This window comes from Myodes glareolus, chromosome X (assembly GCF_982192425.1).
Source record: "Myodes glareolus chromosome X, mMyoGla1.1, whole genome shotgun sequence".
Classification (NCBI taxonomy): Eukaryota; Metazoa; Chordata; class Mammalia; order Rodentia; family Cricetidae; genus Myodes; species Myodes glareolus.
Window position 1 is genome coordinate 32,158,908 of NC_142053.1, and position 8,258 is coordinate 32,167,165.

At 36.2% G+C, this 8,258-nt stretch overlaps 2 pseudogenes; one reads left to right on the forward strand and one right to left on the reverse strand.

Moving 5' to 3' along the window:
- Positions 1-845: 845 nt before the first annotated feature.
- Positions 846-1,121, reverse strand: LOC146889280 (signal recognition particle RNA; annotated as a pseudogene).
- A 6,359-nt stretch (positions 1,122-7,480) lies between these two features.
- Positions 7,481-7,841, forward strand: LOC125403689 (small nuclear ribonucleoprotein Sm D2 pseudogene; annotated as a pseudogene).
- Positions 7,842-8,258: the final 417 nt, after the last annotated feature.

Sequence of the window (8,258 nt, forward strand, 5' to 3'; positions counted from 1 at the left end):
CACTGTCAACTTGATACAATCTGTAATCATCTGGTCAGGGAATCTTAATGAGAAATTATCTAGACTATGGTCACATCTCTAGGGACTGACTTCACTGTTAATTTATATATGAAGAACCAGTCCATTATGGGTAGTATCATTCCCAAGACATGGATTTTATACACTATAAAAGGAGAAAACTAGTTGAGAGCAAGCAAGTATGAAAATAGTCCAGTGTACATTTATTATTCAGTACTGTTGACTGTTAATATGTTGTGGCTTGCTGCTTGATTTTCTGCCTTGACTCCCCCACAATGATGGACGGTAACCTAGAACTATAACCTGAAAATAACTTTCTCCCCCAAGTTGTGTTTTTTACTATCATAGTAGCAGAAATGAAACTAGGATAGTATGTTTGCATGTATATGAGAACAAGGATGTGGATTTCAGGGGTTGTCATCGTGTGTCTTTCATACATGTGTGCAGAGTTCACAGGTTGGCTTTGTGTGTCTTCCTTAATCACTTTCTATTTTATTTATTAAGGCAGCATATTTCACTGAACTTGATGCTTCTATATAGGATTAGTTGAACTAGGAGCTTGTTCCAGAGAGCTTTCATCACTGTCTCACAATCACCACCACTACAAGTGTCTCACTATGCTAGCCTTGCCTTTATATGGGTTCTGAGGGTATCAGTTTTGGCCTTCATGCTTGGGAGGCAAAGACTTTCTGCACTGAGCCATCATCCCATCAAAATCTATTTTTTTATTTTTTTTCCTTCTGATTGTTATTTTTGACAGCCATAGATAATTTGTTACTGAGATATAACTGTTCAGTGATTATCTGTTGAAAGTATTTCCTCTCTTGGAGATGTCCCTCTACTTTCTTTCTTCCTTTTTTAACTTTTGTGATTATAGATTTTCAACCGATCAACATAGGAGTTTTGACCTGTTGCATTTCCAGACTGGACTGGTTCACTTCTCCTTAGGCAACTTAGTGGTTCTCTGCTCCCAGAAAGTCACCTTATTGATGCAGAACTTAGTGTCAAAGTGCATTACAACCCAGAACTCTTGGACTCAAGAGATTCTCCTGCTTCAGCCTCATAAGTAGCTTGAACTACAAGTGAGCGCCAATGCACCCTGCAAGACTTCTTCTTCTTCTTCTTCTTCTTCTTCTTCTTCTTCTTCTTCTTCTTCTTCTTCTTCTTCTTCTTCTTCTTCTTCTTCTTCTTCTCCTTCTCCTTCTCCTTCTCCTTCTCCTTCTTCTTCTTCTTCTTCGTCTTCTTCTTCTTCTTCGTTATTTTGAGACAGGGCTTCCCTGTGGCTTTGGAGACCCTCCTGAAACTAGCTCTTGTAGATAAGGCTGGTGTCAAACACAGAGATCCACCTACCTCAGGACCTCTGGAAAAGCAGCCATCTTAACCACTGAGCCATCTCTCCAGCCTCCACAAACCACATTTAAATGCCCCTTAGCTGCATCTCCCAAAGGAGTTCATGCTGACAACATGGTACAGAAAGCTGCCTATTCAAAACCGTGTGGCTTTTTCTGTTACTGCTGATTCAGGTTTTCATGGCTGCTCTTCCAGAGGCCCTGAGTTCAATTCCCAGCAATCACATGGTGACTCATAACCATCTGTAATGAGATCTGGCCTGAAGGCATACATGGAGGCTGAAATCTGTATACATAATAAGTAAATCTTTAAAAAAAATAAATAAATGTGGTTTGTGAACAGAGTGCTACAAGTTGTGTGATGGCAACACAGACCTGCTCCTACCTGACCATGGATCTGGGCCTGAGAGAATGGCTCTCAGAGGCAATAAACAGACCTCCTCTCACATGTTGGACAAGGTGGAGCCAAAAGGCAAAGAATTCTTAGTCATACTATTGTTGCTTAGCTTTTTAAAATGCAATTCTGGTCAGAAAAGGATTACAGATATGCAATAAAGACAAATTCAGAAGATAAAGACCTCTAAATGAGTCACAGTATTGGAAAAATATACATCGGTTTGGAAGAGAGAAGGAAAAGAGCATATAGAGTTAGAAAAAGAAATAGATCATTAAAAAAGTCTTTAAAGAGACAGATTATAGACAGTCATAGATTAAAGGAGTAAAGATAATAAAAAATATTAAAAAGTAAAAGAGTAAAAAAGCTATGTTAAGATGGAAAATACACAGAAAGTCTGAATTATGTATATTATTGTGTTTTCTTTGAATTTTTTGACTGTGAAGGAGCTAAGTAAACAACATATATGTTTTAAAGGTCTCTTGACTTTAGAATTTGGGTCTAAGAATTTGTTGCCTTGGAAAAAAGGTTCTTCTTGTTTTCACAGAGGATAAGAACCTGTGGAATCCTTCAAGATAATGTGGTTTAGTGGACCAAGACCCCCTGAAAGGTCACAGTGAACACCCCTAAAATTACTTTGCCCAACAAGAGCAGGAATCACTTTGGAGAGAATTATACCCATATTCCCAAATATTGTTTATAAATGGTTCTTTTCATATAAAGGGGGATATGCTATAGAGATTTGCATTGGTATGTATCTTGGTTTATTGATACAAATTTCAGGTCAATTTAGTTATATATGTATATTTCTGCTCTTGGTTAAGATAATATGTTTGTACAGTTCATTTAAAAATGTAAATACAGGTTAATAGATGTCATCTATAATAGACAAGCTTGTAGTCATGTAGGTTAGGTTTTCTAGATACATTTAGATGTATTTCAGTTAGATAGATGTTCTTCAAGTGTTTCAAAGACCTTCAGATTATAGCATTTAAAATATTTTATGAGCTTCAGACTTTTTATATCAATGAGACACATCTGCTCCTGGCATCATTAATCTACTTCAAGAGGATGATGGGCATTGAAGAGGCTCCTAATGGAGTTTGTTAACCATTTGGACAAGAAACTGCTCTTGCCTGGACTGCTTGATGAAATGGATATGCAGGACCCAGAGAGAAATGACTATTGAACTTGCGTAAAGGTGAGATGATCCTTCAGAGTTCCTGCTTCATGAAAGAGACTGCCAGACATTCTGCAGGTACAGGAGAACATGACCGACAATCTGTCAATACAGGCAGAACTGTCTTTGAAATTTCCTGCTTCATGGAAAATCCTGCTGGATACTATGGGACTGTAGGCTGAAGATGGCTGCCCCAATGATACATAAGAACTTTGGGTGACTCTCCAGGCAGCGAGATGTCTCTGTCATTTCTAGAGTTATGGAAGTTGTTTACATTGTACTTCTTGTTTACTTAGGTAATATTATATTCTTCTTGAGTCTTTGATGGAGTTGAAGAATAGATAGTTATAATTTTCCTTAGTTATGATAAAAGATAAAATAGATGTAAATAGTATAACTATATTTCTTGCTGGATACCTGCTTTGTTATATGGAATTTTACTATGTTAAAGTTAAAAAAATCTTCGTTTTTATTTTCGCCAGAACCTTGTCAATAGGCCACGAGCCTCATGGTAAAATATAAAATAATGGAGATGGGTTAAGTCTAGGTGTAAGAGCTAGCTAACAACATGATTAAATTATTGGCCAAACAGTATTACAAATAATAGAGTTTCTGAGTGATTATTTCTGTTCTGGGTGGCCAGATGAACCAAAGCCCCCTACAACAGATGAGCCTCTTAGCTGCTGGATTTGGTTCCAGTTCCCAGCAAATGCAGAGGATTGAGGATTGTTACTATTTCTGTAAGTTTATCTTATAATAAATAAATCTTTGTTATATTTCATTCCAGTCTATTTTGGAAGTCTTTTGCATGTCAATAAAGATCAGAAAATCTGATTAGAAAGAAAATGACACCTGTTATTAGTTAGTAGTGTATGAATAAACTTGTAAGTTTTGTCTAAATGTGAGCACTACCCTTCAACCATAGCAAAAATTCTAAACTAGTCTTCTTTCACCATTCTTTCAAACTATTTTCACACCAGCTAAGCAAGCCTGTCCTGCTAATCTCAGAAACCTTTATTATACAACTAATAAAGATTTTCATAATCTCTTAGGGTGTGTGTGTATGTGTGTATGCTATTTGTGTGATAAGTAACCTTTATGCCCAGAAAAAAAATGTGATAAGGGTTTACCTTAACTATAGAGTCTATAGAGTGATGAAACAAATAGGCATTATTACATTTATTCCATAAATTTTTATGAGGAATAAATAAGATCTGAAAGAGCCTCTGAACACAGTAACTACTTAGCAAGTAGTAATTATTATGGGAGTGAGTAGTAGTAATTAGAACTTTCCACAAGGCCTTTTTCCCTTTAGAAAAATATGTTCTTTCCTTTCTCACAAGGACAAATGCATGTTTCAGTAAGTTCCCAAACTTTAGCAATGAACAGAGAAACAAAACCATCAACTAGGGATTAGAACTAGCATGGCTTGCTTCCAGTTCTTCTGATGTGTTCCTAACTCGTGCCCTCAAAATGGCTATGGCTTACTCACTCAGCATGCCTAAGAAAAACTTGAAACCAAACTGACCCACAGATGGTTTCTATTGGGCCCACACAATGTTTTAAAAATATTGTTGTATCAGTTGCCAGTATTTTTAAATCAGAAGCTATCATACAAAATACTATTTCTAGTTGCCTTGAAATTTTAAATCTAACATCAACTGCACTCACATTCTTGCTTAACAGAATAGTAGCTGCCACTTTTACATGGAATGTGAGCTTGCCGTTCCTCATCATTTACATCCTATATCAAATAACATTTGTAATTTTATTGATGATTTTTCTAATAATTGTGAAAAATATTTTTATACTAGCATAAACCATCTGAAGCTGGAGACTTTGTAAACAGAGATGTTTATTAAGTCACATTTTTGGAGACTGAAATTTCACAATAGGTTCCTCTATCTGCTCAGCATATGGATAGCATCACAATGATAAAAGCATTCATGGGCGATATCACATATAGAGGCAGGAAGCCAGAGAGAGATTAAGGCACAGGTCTCAATTTCCAGGAACTAGACAGAGTCTCATAAAAGATAAATTAATCCTTTTCAAGATGACACAGCTAATGACCTAACCAACTCTTACTAGTCCCAAGATCTCAATAGTGTCACCATCTCAACACTGCAGCACTGGGTTTTCCAGGACTATATATTTTTGGTAAAATAGGCAATTATAACTAACCATGACACTCATTGGCAGGTTCTTCCCAACCCTTACAGTCGTTATGAAGAAAGTCTTTTGTATATACAAAAGACTCAATGGAAAACTGCAAAATAAAGATATTAGACATGACAAAACTGTACTGAAAAAATAACCAAAATGAGAAATTTTTCACCATGACACCTGCTTTAGAAGTAGTGTTAAAAACAGTGTTTTAAGTTAAATCAAAAGATACTCAATAACAATAGAAAAGTATATTGGAGAATAATAGTTTTGATTTACATTTCCCTGATCACTAAGGAGGTTGAGCATGACCTTAAGTCAAATAACCTCTTGGCCATTTGAACTTCTGTTGAGAATTCTCTGTTCAATTCAGAGCCCCATTTTTAAATTGGGTTAATTAGCATTTTAAAGTCTAGTTTCTTGAGTTCTTTATATATTTTGGAGATCAGACCTTTGTCTGATGCAGGGTTGGTGAAGATCTTCTCCCATTCAGTAGGATGCCTTTTTATCTTAATGACAGTGTCCTTTGCTTTACAGAAGCTTCTCAGTTTTAGGAGGTCCCATTTATGCAATGTTGTCCTTATAGTCTGTGCTACTGGGATTATATGTAGGAAGTGGTCTCCTGTGCCCATGTGTGGCAGTCTGCTTCCCACTTTCTCTTCTATCAGGTTCAGTGAGGTAGGATTTATATTGAGGTCTTTAATCCATTTGGACTTGAGTTTTGTGCATGGTGATAGATATGGATCTATTTTCATTCTTCTACAGGTTGACATCCAGTTATGCCAGCACCATTTGTTGAAGATGTTTTCTTTCTTCCATTGTATATTTTTAGCTCCTTTGTCGAAAATCAGGTGTTCATAGGTTTGTGGGTTACTATCGGGTCTTCTATTCGATTCCATTGGTCGACTTCTCTGTTTTTATGCCAATACCAAGCTGTTTTCAATAGTGTAGCTCTGTAATAGAGTTTGAAGTCAGGGATGGTAATGCCTCCAGAAGTTCCTTTATTGTATAGGATTGTTTTGGCTATCCTGGGTTTTTTTTGTTTTGTTTTTCCATATAAAGTTGATTATTATTCTATCAAGGTCTGTGAAGAATTTTGTTGGGATTTTAATGGGGATTGCATTGAATTTATAGATTGCCTTTGGTAGAATTGTCATTTTTACTATGTTGATCCTACCCATCCAAGAGCATGGGAGATCTTTCAATTTTCTGGTGTCCTCTTCAATTTCTTTCTTCAATGCCTTAAAGTTCTTGTCAAACAGATCTTTCACTTCCTTGGTTAGAGCGACCCCACAAACCTCATACAATATGGCAAAGCTCTAATGGTATCACACAAGTCACTTCAAAACCTAGTATACAAAATACTAAAAATAAACATATCTATAAAATTATTATTACATATTTTAAATGTTATTAAAATAATTAAGATATATTATACAGTATAATACATGATTAATAATACTACATTGAATTATTGAAATTATTTCTTATGTTAGTCTGATCATAGATAAAAATAAATAAAATAAAGGGAGAAGAAAAATTTGAAAGTGATAAATGTGTTTATAAACTTGCTTTTGATGATACAATTTTTAACTACTATTTATGTATATAAATTATTCAGTAAATCAAAATATTTCAATAAAATGAGCTAAGAAAAAGATTAAGTGACTAATGAGTCACATGAGGCTCTTCTAATATGGATATTCAACACCATTTTCTGGCCTCCTGACATGGGCATAGGTGCACACACCTGCAAACACAGGTGCCCATATACTTACTGGTCTAATGATAACAATTTGTCCATCCATGTTCCAGTAAATAACCACCCACCAGTGCCCATAGAAGCAGTCCTAAGTAAATGCAGTGGGTCAGATACATAGAAAAGATCACAAAAGTAGGAGGAAAATTTGGAAAGAAAAAGTATCTCAGTGGCAATGGGAGGAGAAAAGAGAATAGAAAATGAAAACAACTCAAATTCTTTATATGCATGTATGAAACTGGAAGGGACAAAATGAATAATTAGATTTTTAAAGTTTAAAAATATAGTCTATCCCTTTGTTTTGAGCCCTAATCATCAGATTTTTAAAAAATTCTCTATTGAATCAAACTACAGCTCCTCTCTCTCTCTCTCTCTTTCTCTCTCTCTCTCTCTCTCTCTCTCTCTCTCTCTCTCTCAATTCTGTTTCAAATCTTTGGAGCAACCAAACACAAAGTTAATTTTCAAAATCATATGAGAAATTACTCCCACTTTTATATGATTTTTAACTAAACTTTGCAACAATCCAACTACAAATAGTAGACAAAAACCACTGTAATAAACTGATTAGAGCAACGCGGTGGAGGCAGGAGTGATCTGCAAGCGAAACCTTCACTATGAGTCTCCTCAATAAACCCAAGAGTGAGATGACCCCAGAGGAGCTGTAGAAGCGGGAGGAGGAGGAATTCAATACAGGTCCCCTCTTGGTGCTAACACAGTCAAGAACAACACACACATGCTCATTAACTGTTGCAACAACAAGAAGCTCCTGGGACTGGTGAAGGCCTTTGACAGGCACTGCAACACGGTGCTGGAGAATGTAAAGAAGATGTGGACTGAGGTCACTCAAAGCGGCAGGGCAAGAAGAAATTCAAGCCTGTCTAGAAGGACCGGTACATCTCCAAGATTTTCCTGCGTGGGAACTCAGTCATCGTGGTGCTACAGAACCGGAACTTTTCATGCAGGCAAGTAGAGTAGTGGACATTTCCCTTTATAAGAGTATGCTCCCTGCCGAGCCCTGCCCAGTGGGATGGAAATAAAACCCAATGTTTTTTGTTAAAAAAAAAAAATCACACTTTAGGAGAGAATACTCTCCTCCAATCTTGACTTTCTCTGTGATGAATCTGCAAAGTATAAAAGGCTATCTTTTCTCAATGAGCTTCTTAAAGAAATGAATGAGTGCTACTCAAGTGCAAATCAAACAATCAGGCAATCAAAGGAAGGAAAAACCCAATAGTTTGAAATACAAAACTATTCGGTGGTACTGATTCTTCAATGGCTTGTGAGTGGTGACAATTATTCCTTCATGGACGAATCTGAGGAATGAGCAATACTGCTAAGATTCAAAAATGGAAAGTTGCTCATAACAATCATTATTTCATCACAATTAACCAA